This window comes from Drosophila busckii, chromosome 3R (assembly GCF_011750605.1).
Source record: "Drosophila busckii strain San Diego stock center, stock number 13000-0081.31 chromosome 3R, ASM1175060v1, whole genome shotgun sequence".
Lineage (NCBI taxonomy): Eukaryota > Metazoa > Arthropoda > Insecta > Diptera > Drosophilidae > Drosophila > Drosophila busckii.
In genome coordinates, this window is record NC_046607.1 from 22438854 (window position 1) to 22458690 (window position 19837).

General features: G+C 37.7%; 1 protein-coding gene across 1 annotated transcript in view; it reads right to left on the minus strand.

Annotated features, from left to right (window-relative positions):
- Positions 1-19837, minus strand: part of LOC108604019 (putative uncharacterized protein DDB_G0282129) — a 37663-nt gene that overhangs the window by 8357 nt on the left and 9469 nt on the right. The window lies entirely within an intron of this gene.

Consider the following 19837-nt stretch of genomic DNA (forward strand, 5'->3'; position numbering starts at 1 on the left):
AGTCATAAGCTGCTTATCTCTAAACGTTGCTGCCAGCAAAGCTTACGAAAGTGAAAAGTTTAATTTATGTTAATGCTGCAGCGATGCTGTGGGAAAGTTAAGATGACAACCCCCTCGGTGTAAAAAGATTTTATGCTTGATTGCAACAAGAAAATTGCAGCATTATTTATTTGAGTGCAAATACACAGAAGTCACAGTTGGTTACCTCGCTGTTTTACCCTCACAACTATTGTTGTTGTCAATTGTTAATATTATTATTATTATCAACATGTTTGGCCTGCATCCTGCGACTCACCCGAGGGTTGTGCAGGGATTTCCGATAAGCGATAATGCGCAAAAATATAAATTACAAAACACTTTGACAGCTGAAAATATCTGAACTAGGGGTTGGTTAGCTGAACGCCCACTTGACTGCCAGTTCCAATATCTGTGCATATGGCAATTGTTAGAGGAAAATCCAATGCATACAAATTTGAGATGTTTATGAGCTGATAAATGCAGAGCGACATTCCAGCTGGAGAATGCTTCTAATCTAATATCAGCTTTTAGTGGCTTTCACCTAATTTATGCTATGAGCTATGGCTAATGCTACTGTTTAGTGAAAAGTCCAATTCATTAGTGCATAACGAACTTGCCTTTGATTTAATTTGATTAAACTAAATATGTGGCCCACCAAAGGAGCTGTCCCAAGAGAAAGTTAACGGCGCTTTCTTTATAATAAACATATGTATATTTGTTGTTCTTACAAATTTGAAAACAACACAAATTTGAGCCACATCATTTGTTTGTGTGTAAATCGACAAAACAACAATGAAAGTTATGTTTATAAATAAGCCAAATGCAAGTAAGTTGTAACCAAAATTATTATAGGCAACATGCCACGCCCCGTTGCGCCCAGCTGACAGTCCAATTTGAAGGCGCATGCTGTGCGTTAAGTTTGGCTTTTCCGCATTTTCGTAACTGGTTAGAGTGGAAATGAAATATGTAGATGAGTCTTTAATTAATTTGAGACACGACACGACACGACAAGTGGCCTCCTGCCGATTTAGGCCAAGAGCTATTGATCAGCTGCAGGCTGCAGCGCAAGTTCAGTTTGTTGACTTAACTTAATGCTAGACAATTGACTAGTTGTCATTTTCGTTTGCTCATGAGCCAAAAGCACAAACTGTCAACACTTTAGCAACTGCCCGCATAACCAAACGCTAGACTAGAATAAAAAAGTGAAGCGCACAGACAGCAACAAAAAATTTTAAAAGCCTTGCGTTGTCTGCAAATGCTAAAAATGTTTTATGTGTGTGTGTTAGCCATAAAAAATGTCGTCTAACCAGACACACAGTGGAGCAAGCAGCGCTGCTTTGTGGCTGCTGCTGCTGCTGTCAGTTGACAGCGCTGCTTGCGGCTTATAACAGTTAATTGTGGCATGTGTGCAATTAAAAATAAATAGTCTGCATATATAATAAATAAATCAAAAGCTGACAAATTGCCAATTGATGCGCTGACAATTTGTAGCTAACTAAATATTTCAAAGTTGCTGCGCTGCGTCTGCTTATCGAGCTATGTTGACAATTTGCTACTTTGTGGCAGCATTAAGGTGTCAAGATAATAATTGCAATGATGCAGCGATAAAATAGAGAGAAAGAGAGAGAGAGAGAGAGAGAGAGCTGCTGCTGCGATAAGAGAGTTAGAGAGCGCAAGAGCTGCAGATAAGCAGCAGCAGTTGCTGATAAAAAATAAATGGTCCGCTGCAAATATTTAGCATGAAGCATTTAAAAAAAATCTGAAAAAATTATTGTTCTGCTTAAAAAATAGTTTAACTACCCTAGAATACGCTGACAAAAAAAATTGGGCAAAAAAAAGTTTTTCTTGAGCCTCAATACGAATTTAGTGAGCGAGCGTCAGGGCAGCCCAAGGGAACGCCAAACTTTGAACGCGTTTTACTCGAAACACGATTTTAGAAGTTGGTAGCATAACTTGAATAATTTTTAATATTTTCGCTTGAAATACATAACATAAACTGAAAATAATTGATTGTTAGTTATCAAAATAAATATGCGTTGATGACTTGTTTCAATTGATGCAATTTTGCTGTTCTCATATTAAATTTTTTTTTGTTGGTTTTTCATTAAATTGACAAATTAACGATTTTAGAAGTTGGTAGCATAACTCGAATAAATTTCAATATTTTTTTGCTTGAAATTTTTAACATACGTTAAGATCGCAAGTGAATGTCGTACGTATTTCTTTGATAATTTAATTAGTCGATTTTTAATGAATGAAAAAGTGCGTGAAATTTTCACTATGACTCAAAAATTACAAAATTCAATATTTTATTAAATCCACACGACATGCGCTAACTTTAGTTATATAGATAAAGACGCAGTGGGTTGAAATTTGCAGCATTTGAGGCCTTTCAGTAAAACACGTCTCAGTGCTGAAGTTAGGCCGCCGCCATTTTGTTTATTTTTTGTAAAAAATATTTTTTCTATACTTTTAAATGTATTTTAAACAACATATCCAAATTTCATTAATTTAGTCACATTCCTTCTGCTCTAAAAAATTTCTCGAGCCAGGGCTTCAATATATGAAGCTGCAGTGGTGTTGCCCCTTAAAGTTAAATGCGTGTAGCTAATTGCTCCCTCAAGTGCCACATTTTGTGGCAAAGTTCAAAGTGTGTGACATGATTTAGTCTTGTCATGGGCTGGAATTTTGGATTATGCGCTTGCTTAAGAATTCTAACGAGTAAAAACTGGAGCGCAACCAAATGTTGCAGCAAGCGGTGGCAACACCACTATATATATATATTGAGCTGTCAGCGACATGCTAGACATTTGACATGCCCCAAGATATTTCAATTAGTTCAAGTTGTTAACGCTCGCGTCTGTTGCTGCCTTAAATATTTTCTATATATTTGCAATTTAAACGCTCCATTTGCTGAGCCCACAGCACGTGCGCTTGTTGTTAATCGTACATGTGCTTGTATCTATCAGATACATGGCACGAGTACGCAGCTGTGTGTAGCGAGCGTAAATAGCGCAAAGCGCGCTTAGTTGCATTTGCAATTAATTCACAGCAAACAGCAAATGTTGCAAAAAAATTAGCAACCAACAGCAGCAGCAATTGAAATTGTAACGCTGTAAAACGAGCCGAGCGCATAAAATGCAATCGAAGCTCAAAAAAATAGAAAAAAATTTCAAACTGCGCGTCGTCAGTTGCAACGTCAGCAACTTTTGTTGTTGTTGTTGCTACTGCGCACACACGTCATAATTATTGGCGCAAATGAACGAGCGTAGCCGAACTGCAGCTACAGCTACAGATACAATGCAAAATATATTGACTTAGGTCAGTGGCTCATTGAACGCAAATGCAAATTGTTGTTGGTAATTCGCACTTCACACCCAGCGGCAGCAGCAGCGGCAGCAGCAGCAACTGCAAGTGGCAGACAAAATGTGATAAACAAACTTAACGCCCACCAAAAACGGCGGCAAGACGAGGCGTGGCAGGCAGTTAAAATTTTAAACAAATATACAGCAAACATATACAAAGTGTTAGCTCATCGCTCGACTATCAAAGGTCTATGAACTGCTGACCATTTGGTATTGGCTTACAGTCGCCCCTATAAAAAAAAACGCTCAGATTACGGCCGAGTCTAAAATTTAACTTAAATTTTAAATCTGTCAGTCATCATCAGCTGCAGTCATAAATTTTCAAGGCAATTGCTTAGTAATTTGAACAGCTAATTAGCTGCAATATAAAAAATACTTATACCAAAAAATGCGCATAATATAGATAACATAAGTCGGCGATAACAAATTTAACATAACTCTGTTAATTTTTTATAAATACAAAAGCAAGTGAAAGTGACGCTCCAATTCAACTTTTGTTCATTGTTTAAATATATGCATAAGTACTACACTTAATCTATAGCTTTATATCATAGCTATGCATGTTTCGCTTTATTGTCGCCGCCATGCATCATAAATGAGAAAATTTAGCTTTCAACGCTGCCATCTGCATTGCATTTTCCCAGTGACTTTCATGCTATATATATATATATAGCTATGTGTAACTTGTGCGCCAGCCTTAATATTATTAGACTGAGAAAATCTTTACGATGTGTTAAGACTATAATAGAATTCAATAACATGGGTTGTATTTGTTTTTGGGGGCTGCAGCAACTTGTGCTATTTTCAGCTTGGGGTTAATTATAATTTAATTGTTTAGCTAATGTGGCTATGAAATTTGTATAAACTTCTCATGCAGCAGCTTCAATTATTCATTAAGCAAACGCATGCAAATTAAGTTAATTTGTAGCCAACGCTGCGGCTAAGCAATGTGAGTAGCAGTTGCTGTCAGTTGCATTGTGGGACCACCTGTGAGACAAATTTTCGTACACACGCGACAATGACAACAATGCGCCTACTGTGTCCCATTTGGTTGCACGTTTAACAATGCAACACGTTTGGCTGGCGCGCTGCCAACAACTTGGCTACATGCAACGCTGCTCTAACTGCACTTGTAGTCAGCGCTGTTATGTTGACTGCTATCGCGATCGTTTATCGATTGACAGTTAATTGTGATTTATGCAAATTACAGCTCAACACCTTAACGTCGCGCAACTGTGTGGCAAGCATGAATGTGGCATGAATGAAATGCAAAATAGTCTGACTTGTTTTTCTTGGCCATTGAGCTGTTTATTGAACGCACGTTGGCCTGGCTAAATATTTGGCGTACCGCACACGAACTTTGTCGATTGTTTGCTTTAGAGCTGCTGCTGCTTTCTATAAATATTTTCATTAAATTATTGTGGCAGTCCATAAAAAATTACAAAACGCAACTGCATTAATCAGCTGCCAAAAAAATAGCCTTAGCCATGTGAAGTAGTTTGTTTGGCTAATTCCGATAATTTATGCACTAGTGTTTCTTATTGTTATTTATAGTTGGCCAGACGCGGCAACAATGTTTCGTCTGACATGCGTCAATAACCTCATTTGGCGTTGAAATCCTTTTGGCCAGCATTTTTTTTTTATTGGCCGCACTTATCGCGCCTAAGCCATCTAACCACTTTTCCTATTCACTTTAACCACTCAATAGTGCTCGACAATTTATGCGTCTGTGTCTTTTACAATGTTTATGCCACGATAAGCGGCATGATTTACAATCATAGCTGCATAGCTGAGCTATGTGTGCAACATGAGGATTGAGTGCTTAGCCAGGAAGTTGCAGCTCTCATTATGTTTGACTTTAATGTGCACTTGATGTGCGCTTAATCCAAGTGCGCCACTTAATTATCACAGCCATGCCAAAAGTATCTAGAACTTGTAGTTCACACACACACAGTGCAGAGCCCACGCTACTGTGCTGTGTGGCATGCCCCACTCAAGTGCATTTTTATGAGCGCTCATTAAATTTATGGCTTTTAATTTGTCGTGTCGTCCAGCTATGATAAGCAGCTAATCCCGCACCCCCAGCGCTCCCACACGCACTACTCAAGCGTAGAGACACATCAATGATTAATATTTGTTTGAATATTCAGCATTAACATTTATGCAATTGCAACAAAGTAGGGTGTATCACATTAATAGCTGAAACAAGTTGACAAAATGCTAAGCGAAATCGCAGGCTAGTTAAAGTTGAGCACATAATTCCCATGCAAATTATGTTTATAGAATAAATCATTTCCGTTCATACTTAATAATTAATACTTAATAATGATTTGATTAATTGATGTATTAAGTAGGGTGTGTCAATTTGATAGGTGAAAGAAGGTGCATTAGCGAAATCGTAATCTAATTTAAATTGTAAGCATAATTCTCATGCAAACTTTGATTTAAAAAAATAAATGATTTCCGTTTAATGCCAAATTAAAATTTGATTGCATTTGCAGCTAACTATTGATTTGATTGATTAATTTATAAAGTTGGGTGTGTCTATTTATTAGATGAAAGAAGTAAAATCGTAATCTAGATAAAGTTGAGCTCATAATGCCCAAGCAAACTTTATTTATAAAATAAAAGAATTCTGTTTAATGCTAAATTAAAATTTGCTTCTGTTTGAGCTCAAATAAGTTGAAAGTTGCAGCTAGCTATTGAATTGATTAATTGATTTGTAGGGTGTGTCGATTCGAAAGGTAGAAGAAGTTGACAAAATGCTAATCTAATTAAAGTTGAGCGCATAATTCTCATGCAAACTTTATTTATAAATTATTTCCGTTTAATAAAATTAAAATTAAATAAAAATTAAAATTTACTTGTCTTTGGCTTGAGCTTAACTTGCTGCTATTAATTTTATTGATTATAAATCAGCTCTAACTCTTAGCGAAATCGTAATCTAATTAAAATTAATTCCCATGCAAAAAATATATTTATAAAATAAAACGTTTCCGTTTAACTTAAAATTAAAATTTGCTATGAGCTAAACTTGAAAGTTGCAGCTAGCTAATGATTTAATTAATTGCTTTATTAAGTTGTGTCAATTTGATAGGTGAAAGAAGTTGCTTTAAATTAAATTATGAGAGCATAATGCCCATGCAAACTTTGTTTATAAAATAAATGACTTCCGTTTTATACAAAATTTGCTTTTGTTTGTTTTGAGCGCAACTTGCTGCTAAATAGAAATTTGCAGCTATCTATTGATTTGATTGATTTATTTATTCAGTTTCCCACACTAAATTAACTGCAGCTTAAACTTTATTAATTTAATTTCATTTTTAGTAGCGCATTAACTAAATTAACTGCAGCTTAAACTACATTAATTTAAATTGCCTCTTATTGTTAGTAGCGCATTAACAATTCTTTGCTACACCAACAGCAACTTGCATTTAGCTTGCTTATCAATGCGCATTTGGCAAAGCAATTGCAATTGAGATTTACGCACTTGCTCCATTGACCGACATCGGCTGCATTAATTTGCCATAATGTACAGCCCCGCCCACTGCCCGCCCGTGCAACTCAGCCATTGAGCTTTTATATTTTTTGTGCCAAAACACGTATCACAATCAGCTAATTGGATGAGCCGCTGCTCATTTTGTAGCTTTCATTAGCATTTCGCGACAACTGTCCGGGCATGGGCACTCCCCAGCTCAAGTCCGAACTTTGCTGTTTTAATGGCCACTACGTGTTTGGCGCTGGACTGGCTACTCGGCTACTCGACTTGGCTGGCTGGCTGCTGGTAATTAATGTGATCCGTGCTGACCTTAACAGTGTGTTGTCAGGCTGATTAAAAAGTGTTGAAAAACAAGTTGTAAATGAAACGGAAATCGCAGCTAAATACGCAATACGCTCGCTGCTCCTCATTTTGTCATCTTAATGGATAATCGACGCTTGAAAGGAATGTCAGCCTAATTAAAGCAAACATGTGGCAAGTTCGCAGCGTTGAGGCGCCATAAGTAACTGACAGATTGAAAGCATATAAATGTATTTAAAAAAGGCGCAAATTAATTTATGACAGCAACGCGCTTTTAAGTTTAATTGCGACTACGCTGACAAATTGCAGCAAGTTATGCGCGAATTTTGACTGCAAATGGCATTGAACTCAGCAGCCTGAAGACTGTGTGGCAACTCAATTATGCCACAAAGACAACACTAGAGACTCCACCTTGTTGACATGCAAATCTTCAAGTCGTGAGCGCTGCATAACAGTAAAGCTAAAAGCAACGCAGTTTATAAACTAATGTCGCAGGATTTGCATGCAAATTGCTTTGCCAGCTTCATAAGGAAGTTGCTAACAAGGCCGTTAAACTTGCCACAAACAGCCACAGAGCGCTGCTCAGTCAGTGGGTGGGTGGCTGTTCGAGTCAAAGTGCAAATATGTGGCATGCCACGCAGACGCGGCAACGCCTCCACATTACTCAAACTCACGCGCAAAACGCTGCGAGGGCGCAAAGCAACAATTCAATTCAAAGGTCTGCTGCCCTTTTAACCGCAGCCTAATGAAGCTGAGCAGCCTCCAAAGATTTAGTTGCTGCTGCAAACGAGGCTTGGTCTAAATTTAGCAGCCGACGTTGGTTGCCTGCCGACGCCTACGCGATAAATCAAAGTTAATCAGATCTAGTTTCGATTGGATTTTTATGTGCAGCAGCGCACCGCCGCCATTTAAATTAGCTGCCGGCTTATTTATCGCATTGTTGCTTCGCTCGCAGGTTTCGTTTAGCGCCAGGATGCCTAAAGTCCCAACCGCGACGGCTCAGACACAAAGGCCCGCTGCTGTCTCTCAAACTCAAACCCAAGCGCAGCACAGCAGCAGCTCCAGCCTCGAATGTTTTGCATGCTAAGCAAGTGAGCGGAGTCTCAAAATGGTCTTAAGACTAGAGACGATAATTACGCATATTTTGTTGCCTGTTTTGATGTTTTGCTGCTTACATTTTATACAAGATACACTAACTAGCTAGAAGTTATAGCAATTTGACAAGCAGTTTGGCAGCCAAAACTGGATTGACTATTCGTTAAATTGGGTGCGATCTTTATCGAACTAACAGCAGTTGCAGTAATAGTAGTGTTGATACATATAATTATGCTGCCTCTTCCAAAAAGAGCGACTATTTGAGCAGCAGTAGTGCAAGTGTAGGAGGTTTGACCAGTGAAGTCAGAAAACGAAGAAGAAATTCAGCAACGACAAGAGCAGATTTTAGGCGATTTAGACTCTATTCGATTTTTGCTGTAGAGCAAGTGTTTCTAATGGAAGAGAAGAGAAAGACGAATCTGGATTCTTCCAAAAAGAGTAACGATGCGAGATACAGCAGTTCAAGTGGAGGACGTTTAACCAGTGGAATCAGTAAACGAAACGGCAAAAGGATATTTGAAGTAATTCAGACTCGATTCGTTCTCGGATGAGTATCAAGCTGTAGAGCAAGTGATTGTGATAGAAAAGAAGAGGAAGAGGAAGCAGCATTCAGTGGAAAATTCATAGTGAAGCAATGAAGCAAGCCAGTTGTTTTCTAGAAAATTCGACTCATATTAAAATTTTATGGACAATGAAATTCTTACTATACATGAATATGACTTTGGAGCATTTGATCTCTCTCTCTCTGTCTCTCTCTCTCTACCTCTCTCACTTTCTTTCCAACATTGATCGTAATTTATTTTAATTTCCCCGCTCTCACTCTCTCTCTCTCGCTCTCTTTCGCTCACTCAGAATGCAACGCTGCCCAGTGTGCTGAGGAGTTGACACCGCGTGCTCTCTCCTCTCATCTCTCTGCTCTCCTCTCTCTCCTCCAACCGTGTTCGTCTCGTCTCTCTCTCTCGTCTCTCTCTCTTCTCTTCTCTCTCTCTCTCTCTCTCTCTTACTTTAAAGCAGAAACAACACTAAGCGAAGAGCATACTACATTTATTGATGAAGTTTACTCAAACTTGCAGCCACTTTGTCGTATCGCTTTAAAGCGCATATTAACTTTGCTTTATCTCGGAACAATAATTTCCGACTGTTCACCTATGCTGCGGCCTTTTAGTAGCTGTTAAATGGCAGCCACAGTCGGAACAGTCAGGCACAGTCGGTGGTCTCTGGCCTGTCGATCGAGAGCTAGTGCGCTTGGCTTGTTTTTAACACCCAGTGTGGCAAGCGATCAGCGATCCGATCCAGAGCAGCGAGCGCAGCTACACCAAATGGGTTTCAATTTACACACTTGTCGCCCATTCCCTTGCCCACATATTTGCCCAGAGTCGTCGCTGTCAGCGCCTTGGCTGTGGCTGTGGCTAAGGCGCTTATTTATAAGTGGCCAAGAGACCAAGAGAGAGCAAGCATAGCAATTATAAATCAGTTTAAGTTGCTTGTTGAGCCCCTGACATTAAGCAATGAAACCTTTGAGCTTTGTTTAGCTTTGTCAAGTGGGCTGCAGCGAATGTTGCGACTTCGTTGCCTGTCTGGCTGTCAATCCTGCTGCTTGGTGTGGCACCTTTGTTTGCGCAATGTGCGTGCCACTGATTGCCAAACATTGAGCTCCCATTGAATGAATGATTGCTGACGGCTCTAAGAGCTCTAAGATATAGCTACAGATATCTGCAGCTATATCTTTGTCTCTGTTTGCTAATAACTCAACAGCTAATCAGCAACGCTTGTAGCAGCGACGCGGCGCCGCGTGTAGCCCGCAATTAAAGCAACTGAAATGTATCTTACAGTATCGCGCTGTATCTTTTTATCTAGCAGCTGCATCTACAGACAGCCAGACAGACAGACAAACAAACAAACAGCGTGCTCAAGTCTAATTGCCAAGCTCATGCCGAGTTTCGGTTTTGCCATGTGCATTAGACAAATCAATTATGCTGCCTGTGGTGAGACGGACTCTCCGACTCTTTGGGTGTAGTCCAAAGTCGTGCCAGAATGCCAAACATCTAATGAATGTTGTCACAAAAGCTGTGGGAATCTGCTTAGCATTAACACTTTATATCAAAAGATGGGAAAGTCAAGATGCCAAGAACTCACTAAACAGCGCAGTCAATATGCCTAAACTGCCATAAGCTGATTATGCTAATTAAACTGCCTGCCAAAAGTATTTTAATGCGCTTTAAATGTGCTAGAAATTTGATATTTTTAGTCAGACAATTTAATATTTAATGCTACATTTATATCCATTTATTTTTATTAAGTATTTAATGTCTAGAAATTTGATATTTTTAGTCAAGTTTAACTAGCTAATATTTAATATTTAATGCCAAATTTATATGGATTAAATTAAAGCAAAAATGTGCTAGAAATTTGATATAATTTAGCTAGCATAACTTTATATTTAATACCATATTTATATGCATTTATTTTTACTAAATATTTAATGCATTTTAAATGTGCATAAATTTGATGTTTTTAGTCAAGTTTAACTAGCTAATATTTAATATTTAATGCCATATTTATATGCATTAATTTTTATTAAGTGCATATGCATATTTTTAGTTAGTTTTAACTAGCTAATATTTAATGCCATATTTATATGGATTTAATTAAAGCATTTTAAATGTGCTAGAAAATTTATATTTTTTAGCTATCATAACTTTATGCTGACCTCAGTTTGTTAACCTTTAATATTTAATGCCATATTTATATGCATTTATTTTTATGCTAATTAAAAGTATTTAATGCATTTTAAATATGCTAGCAATTTGTTATTTTTACTTTAACTTAATGCCATATTTATATGCATTTATTTCTTAGCTATATAGTCTTTGATTTGCATTGATTGAAGGGTCTGTACTGTGGGTCAGTTTGTCAATCTGCGCAGCAATCAGCGTTGTTTGCCTTACTAACTTAGTGGCTGCATCGAGTGCTGGCCAATTGGCTGCTACAAGAATTCTGCAGCAGGGTCATTAGCTGTGACTTCTTGCGGTCAAATTCATAAATCAGCTGCTTGCAGCACAATTGAACAGGAATGTGCAGCCTCTCTAACATAAGATAGATCACTATTGGCACACTGCCTGATAAATTGCAGATAGCAGCGGCTTGCACTGTTGACTAATAGTGTTAGCCCAATTGTCATCAATTATATTGATTAATTGATTGCGGGGCTTAAGCTTGTATTGAAAATTCAGTACGTTATCGTTTGTTGACCTCGCTGGGCGTTGATAAGCTTTGAATGCCAAGTCAGCTGAGTGCGCTTAAGGCAGGTCATGCGCCTTGTTTATTAAATTAGAGTTACAGTTTATGCATTTAGCGGCTTTTGTTGCCTTTGTGGCGTCGATTTGAGACGCTGCAGACGCAGCGACATAATTGTGGGCTATTTATCATGCGCACAGTTGGCAACGCACTGACAACTCAATGAGCCACAGCGGCTAGGCAATCAGCCAGAATTAACACACCTAGGGCACGTAGAAGGCCAAGCTCAGACTCAGTCTGTGTCTCAGTTGCAGTTCTGGAGTTGCAGACACCTGCCGCTGGGCCAAGTTCATGTTGCTGGCATTTAAATGCAGACAAAGTAATTGTGCAGCCTGCGCTGATTAAAATGAATTTATAAATTATGCGCAGTCGGCAACGCGGCGGCGCAGATTGAAATCGCCTGAATGGAGAGCCTTTGGGCCTGTAGCTGGCGTTGGCGGCGGCACTTTAGTTGGCCAATTTTGTTGGCTACGTGCGCACTTTGGCTAATAGAAAGATTTATCACTCGAGTGCGCAGCGCTCAGCGATTTCCAGCTCAGCGATAAGTTGTGCGCGATTTCAATTTCCATTTCGATTTCATTTCCATTTGCATGCCGCGTCAATTGACTGCGCTCAGCGCATTACTCATGCCACACAATTTCCACTCGTCGCACAGCTTTTGTCTTACAGCATTTTCCATTTAATTTATTGCATTTAAATTGCAATTTCTTGTTCTAAGCGCTTCACACCTTAACCAAAAAGCATGTGGGCTGCTCCGGTTTGATTTGTGTGCCAAGCAGCGTTCACTTTTCCAAAGAAAAATCTACGCTGCAGATAACGGTTAAGCTACACTATATATATGTTAAGCAATAGCAACTAAAAATAATAAGCTAAAGATTTATGACAACGACAGCAGCTAAATACAATAAATCAACAAATTGCGCATACGCCGCGTGCGTCAAATGTGTTAATAAATATTTGTCACACAGACAGTAAAAATAAAAAAGTTATTTACGCTGATAGCTGGACCACCCCAACACTTGGCCAAATGAAAGTTACACGTGATATTCATTGATTTTGTGCATTGATTTTTGTTCAATTAATTGCTTGAATTTTCAACCGACGCTGAACATATCAATTAAGTAAAAGCCACAGACCGCACAGCGATTGAGCTTTGAGCATTTGTCTTCATTAGCGCGGCCGCAGATACAAATCAATCTGCCAAATCAAAGAGAGATATACATGGCTATGTAAATATCTTTCGTCTGATGTAATGCAGCTGATAGGCATTGATTTCTTTACATTGCCAACATTGTGTGGAAAGCTACAAGTGCTGATAGGCAAATCAACAGGTTCAACAGGCGCCACACACACAAACACACATTGTGTATGTATGTGTGTGTGTAAACTGGTTGCAACTCAATCAAAATAAAAGCGTATGTTGCATATTGAAATGAATTGAATTGAAAACGGAATTCAGTTAGCGCTAGACTCAGGCAGCGACTTGGAACTTATTGAATCGAATCAAGACACCGTTAGTTAAGATCAATATCTAATCGCTACATCCGCTGCTGCAATTAAAAGACGTGTAAACAAGCAGCGCTGATTGATGAGCGAAAATCCTCAGCAGCTTCCAGTACAAGTGTCGTCTGCTTAGTCTGATCAGCTGCTTAGACACCCACTGTGTGTTTAGAATTTGAACTGCTGTTAATACTTTAATTGCAGCAGCTGCAGTCTGCACCACCCACGATTCATAAAAATAAAACACAAGCGAGTTAAGCAGCAGCTGCTTCAAATCCACATCCAGGCAAAGGGCGGGTCTTAGACCAAAGTTGAGTGTCAAGCGGCGCTGATGGGCGATTAGCATAGCATGGGCAACTGCTTACCAAGCTAAGTCCACACACTTCAAATAATGCTGTAGTTAATATATATAAACATTTAGCTTAGCAAGTCAAACACTTCAAATGATGCTGTAGTTAATATATATAAACATTTCTCTAAAAGTCAGCACTTAAATTAAGTTTGAAGTGGCAGCAAAGCTTTTCAAATTTATATAAAAATAAGCTGCAATTGCTGTCAGTTTAAACAATGCATGCTTAACCCACTGTTGCCAGAATTTCCTGAGCTAAAATAGCTAAATTTAATTTTAAAAAAATTGCTAAAAATCTAAAACAATATAATACTTAAATTGAAAATAAATATAAGTAAATAAACAACAATAAACAAAATTTCCTGAGGTTAAATAGCTAGATTTAATTTAAAAGAATTGCTAGAAATAGCTAAGCACGTAATTCAAAATGCCAAAAATAGGTACAATTCATACCCATGTTAAATTAACAATATAAAATCTAAATTGAGAATAAATTTTAGTAAATAAATAAATATATATAAAGCAAGTCAGCACTTCAAATAATGCTGAGCAATTTTTCCAGAATTTTGTTGCTCTGGCTATACCAATTGTACCATAGAATTTAATTCTAGACTACAATTAAAAATGAATAAATAAATTTTCCAGAATTTCCTGAACTAAAATTGCTAGATTTAATAAAAAAAAACACTAAATTGAAAATGCTAAATTCAGTTTCATGTCAAATTAACAATATAAAACTTAAATTTATAACAAAATTTAGTAAATAAAACAATGATTTTTTTTTAATTGTCTAAACACGAAATTAAAAATGCTAAAGAAATAACTAAATTAATTTCCATGTGAAATTAACAATATAAAACTTGATGGAGAATAAATTATAGTTAATAAAACGATCCTTTATTTTTTTGAAATCTATTAAATAACTTTTTAAATAGTCCAATTTCTAGCTAATAACGTTCTAGTTTATTCAATTTCAAAACTAATATATATAGCAATAAAATAGCTAAATTGCCAGCACTGCTGCTGAGCTTAATGTAGAAAACTTAAATAAAATAAACTGCAATTGCTGTCAGTTTAAACAATGCGCACTTAACATATAGAAAGCATATAAAACACAACATATATAGGGCGTATATATGTTTATGAACTGTTGAAGATTTATTGGATTTATATTAACAGCAAGCAAAACACGCACGCACAAAAATAAATTCAATTATTTAGCGCAAATAAATGCATGTGTGTGTGTGTGTGTCTGGCACAATAAGTTCATGGTTTCAAGTTTTGATATATAGGCCAGACAATTGTCAAATTGTTTGCTGGCCAAAAGTTAAACTCATGCAGCCATAGATCATGCACTATATGTGGGTGTGTGTGTGGGTGTGTGTGTCGCGCAGTAGTCGCTTAACTGTCAGCGAACTGTCAGTGAGCGTTGCAAAGCTAATTAGCATAGCTTGCCATATTAACAGCAAACTGGTGGCGCCTCCAAACAAAGCCAAAAGCTCGCGACATAGCATTTGTCAACAATCTGTCAAAAGCACAAGCAACGCACATAAATTGTGGCTAATATTAAATGACCATATTTGCTAAGCGAGTCGCTCAAAGGTCAGCGCGATATGCGATATCAGCCAGACTGAAGACCCTGAGACTTGCTACTTAGCTGCGCACGATTTATGCCGTGGGCGAGTTGAAGTATATGAATGTCTGAATCTTTTTGTGTGCGTTGCAACAAATTGGGTCGCTTGCAACAGCCAAACGACGCGCACGACACGATAAAAAAAAAAGCCTAAAGTTGAATGAAGCAAGCGTAGCAAGTTGTTAAATTGCAGGGCGCAAGTAACTGAGACTGCAACAAGTTTACAAGTTGCATGCCGCAGGGCTGCACTTTCAATTGTCACACAGCAGGACAGCAAAGCGAAGAGAAAGAGCGAGCGAGCGAGCGATTGACAAGCTGCTTGGCTTGTCTGCAATTTGATGATGCGAGCAAATTGAACGTTTAAATTGATTGACCACGTGGGTGGGCGCGGTTTTCCCTTTTTGAAAGTACATTGACTTGCTGGGTGAGTGGGTCAGTGGTGCGCCTAATTATGCAATTGCCAAAGCCATTAAAGCGTACATAAAACATCAGCAGATGCGCTCGCTCGCTCATCAGTTCGCTCAAGCTTGACCAGCTGAGTCGCCTACACAGATCGAATCTTTGCTTAACTGTTTAACTGGCGTAAACAATGGGCCAAGAGTAGAGCAGGCTGTTTGGCGAATTAGCAAGCTCGTTAAAAACCAAAGCATGGCAATTGCAGCGCATCGACAGCAGCTAAATGCCATTGAAAATAAACAAAGTGCAAAGCCCATCATCATCAGCAGCAGCAACATCAAGAGAAGCAGCAGCAACAACAACAACTTTGCCTCTGGGCCATGCCTAGTGCAGTGAGTAGTCAATTGACGCCTTCGCCAAGCGGCGGCACTCGGCTAGGCTCCACATAAAGTGTGTGGCAAAGTGGCAAGTGGCAAGTGGCAAGTGCTTAGCGAAAGTGTTTGATCTTAATGGCTGCGGATTATGAGCGCTTTAAATTAGAAATGCGCTGAAATTTGGCGAGTCCACTTCACACAAGCATTAAAACAATAACATTAATATGCAGGCACTTGAAGAATGCGAGCTATTAAGTCTATTAATATAGGAGCATAGTCTACTTTGAATTGAGTTGTCATATAACAATAGAGCGATCTATGCAGAGATGAAGCGTGGGATTGCAATTTGCATAAGTAAAAATCAAATAATTTTTGATTAGATTAGCTGCTCAGTTTTTGAAAACAAATTGAAAAAATTCATATATTTTTTGATTAGATTAGCTGCTTAGATAACTAATTGAACGCATTGTTTAGCTTATGTTATTAAAAACAAATATTTAATATGCATTAAACTTGAAATTTTTTTGCAAGCTGCAGCAATTGAAAGTAAATTTATATTTTGAACTTGAATTTATGCATTTTAAATGGCAATGTAATTGAAATAAGTTTTGGTAGGCACTGGGTATTATATAAAGCTGCATATGTTATATATATATATATAGCCTTGGCTTTAATAGCTTTATATTTATATATTTTAAGTATAATTGATAAGCTCAATATTTAGTCATATTAAACTGTTGGCTTTGAAATGCAAACAATTTAAATTTGAATTTAATTGAATTGAAATATATTTTGATACTATATGCATATATAACCTTCGCTTCAATAACTTTCAATTGCTATATAATCTTTGCTTCAATATCTTTCAATTGCTATATCATAAGTTTAATGGCTAAGCTTCATAATAAAATGTTTGCTTTGAGTTTAGTGAATGGTTCATTCTTCTTCTTCATTTGAATACATTTAATTGAAATGAACTATATTTGGATAATATATGCATATATATAAGCTTCGCTTTAATGCCTTTCTAACGATATATCAATATATTCGGCTCAGCTTAGTAAGAAGTTCTATTAAATTATTTGCTTTGAGTTTAGTGAATGAACTGCTTTGATTTATGCTTGTGGCAGCTGCAAGTTGCAATTTCAAGCAATTTGAATACATTTAATTGAAATGAATTATATTTTGATACTATATGCATATATATAGCATTCAGTACAATGCCTTTTTAACAATATGAAGCTTAGTAAAAAGTTCTATTAAATTATTTGCTTTGACTCAAGTGTATGAACTCTTTTGATTGTTGCCTGTGGCATGTTGCAAGTTCAAGCACCTAAGCGTGCTTTTGCCACCTACTGCAGTCGCTCAATCAGCAAACTATTCAGAGACTTCCTCATTGCTGAGCGTGTGCAGACAAACGAGTGAGCGAGCGAGCGAGAGCGAATTCAATGCGGCAGCTAATTGAAACTTATTGTGCATTTTGACGCTCATCAATTGGACGCTTGCCCCCTGCGAAGTGCAGCAATTGACACTTTTCCAATTGCACCTAGCAACACACACACAGACATACGCATACACATGTGTGTGTGTGTGTAGTAGACACCCGCACACCTTACGCATTTTTTTTGCGCCGGGCGTCAATTAGTTTAAATAAAGGCCAGCATGAAAAAAAGGGTAAAGGGGGAGGCAGCTGCAAGTTGCACAGGAGTCAATGGCCCAACACACACACACACACACATGTGCCTGTTGTGCTATCAGCTAGACATTGGCAACGCACGAGGCGTAGCATGAAGTGGCGGCGTCTCATCTTGTGGCACGCAGCCCATTAGAATTTTTGTATACACTGCACAACATCAGCGGCGCTCAGCGCGCGTAGTCACTGACACTGTGTGTGTCATCACCTCAATTGGGTACACTTCCTACTTGTAAGACACACAAAACGTAGCCGAGCGCTTCAAGATACGAGCGAGCGAGTTGAGGTGAGTTGAGTTGAGCCCGCAGCAACAGTCGGACCCATTAAGCAGCCAAAGCTGCAACATTGTCGATTGCCAACGACTTTTCACTTTTCCAACGGAAGTCATTTGGCTGCTTCAGTTAATATATCTTGAGTAGTAGCCCCCACCCCCCACTCACCCTCTCGCTAGCATTGAAAACCAAAGCTGCAGTCACCTTAGCGCGCATTTTATCAACGCAAATTGCACGCACTTAACCCGCTTCAGTAGTAAGTAACTGGAGCGGGTTTTCCACTCACCAATACACACACACACAGACACATATATATTTGTATATAGTTGCCGCCTGACGACTTTTGTTTATGTTTATAGCGCATGCCGCATTGCATATTAAGTCGCAGCTCGTGTCCTGCATTGCTAATAATAAAATAAAATTTCAATATTCCACACAAAAAAATAAACAGCAACATAGATTAACAAATCAATTTGTCGTCGAACACAAACTTGAGCTATTAAGTGCGAACATTGCAACTGCAACTGACAAATATACAAGATATATACAAGGTAAATGCATAGCAGGGTGGTTCGTTTAGTTAGTTGAAAAATATATAAACAAAATGTTAGCAAAATTGCAAGCTGCGCTAAGTTCGCAGAATATTTAACATAGCAACTAAATTAAAAGAAAAAAATGCCTTGTTTAAAATTAAAAATTCAACACGACGAAGCGCAAAATAATAAAATACTTGGAATTGGCATAATTTTTATAAAAAAGTTATATCCATAAAGCTCTTAGGCCTTTAACTTTTATATTTAGCGTTGTTAATTTTACAAAAAAAATCTAGAAAAATATTTTAAAAATATAATAAAAGAATTGGCTCTACCTTTAACCTTTGTATTTAGCGTTGTAAAATTAATACAAGAAATCTAAAAAATATATATTTTTTAAATATAATAAAAGAATTGGCTATACCTTTAACCTTTGTAAAATTAATACAAAAAATGTAGAAAAATATTTTTTTTAAACATAATAAAAAAATTGGCTATTTCGTACGTCTATATTATATAGCTGCCATAGAAACGATACATTAGAAATAAACAATTAGCATAGGAAACTTTTTTAGTTTATTAACATATCTAAATGAAATTTACAGACTGTAAGTTTGACATAGTTTTATATATCGCTAGCAAATTTGGTAGCTTACCATAGCTACTATTGGTATTAATTTTAATAATTTTGTGCTTTTCCAAAATAATTAATTTGACTACAATATTTAACTTACGCTAATGTTTCATCATCGTAATAGTTATAGCAATAAAACATTAAAATGCTTTAACTTTTGTTATACATTTAAGTTCCATTAAATTTTTTTTCATCTCTCAAATTGAACCACCCTACGGCGCGGGCAGCTTTAGCTCTGGGTGGCTCTGTTATGTTACGGCTTTCATTTTAAACCGGATTCCAACTGCCTGTAATTTAAATTTTGTTGTTGCCACATACGTTAATATATCATTTACAATTCGCCGACGAATTGTCGCTAATAAATTGTTTAGACATGAGATTATCTGCAGTCGGCTCGGCAGTCAAAGCAACTGCAGCAGTTGTGGGTGAGCTTAATAATTAAAATGAAACGCGGAAGATAAATGAAACGACTTCAATGGAAGTCACGACGCTGCTTTTGGCAAGTGTGCGCTTCTACAAATAGTTGACCAACACTTTCTATGCACACACACACACACACACACACATGCATAAACAAATATGCACACACACATAGCTTAAAGCATAACTGTAGCATACAACATTTTCATGATTTTCTCAGTTTACGTCTGGCTTCAATTTGTGTTAATTTTTTAACACACACAAAATGGAAATGCAAATGCGCGAGTTCGAGTGGGGGGTGAGTGGGGGGGGGGGCAACTCATAGCAGCACGTTCATGGCCACTTGACTCGTAAATCTCAGCGAGACACGCGTCTGCCAAAATTTGGGTTACCAGCCAGAGCTTGTAACGCGAGTAGTAAAGCGGCCAACATCAGAGCAACAAGTGTTAAAGCCAAAAA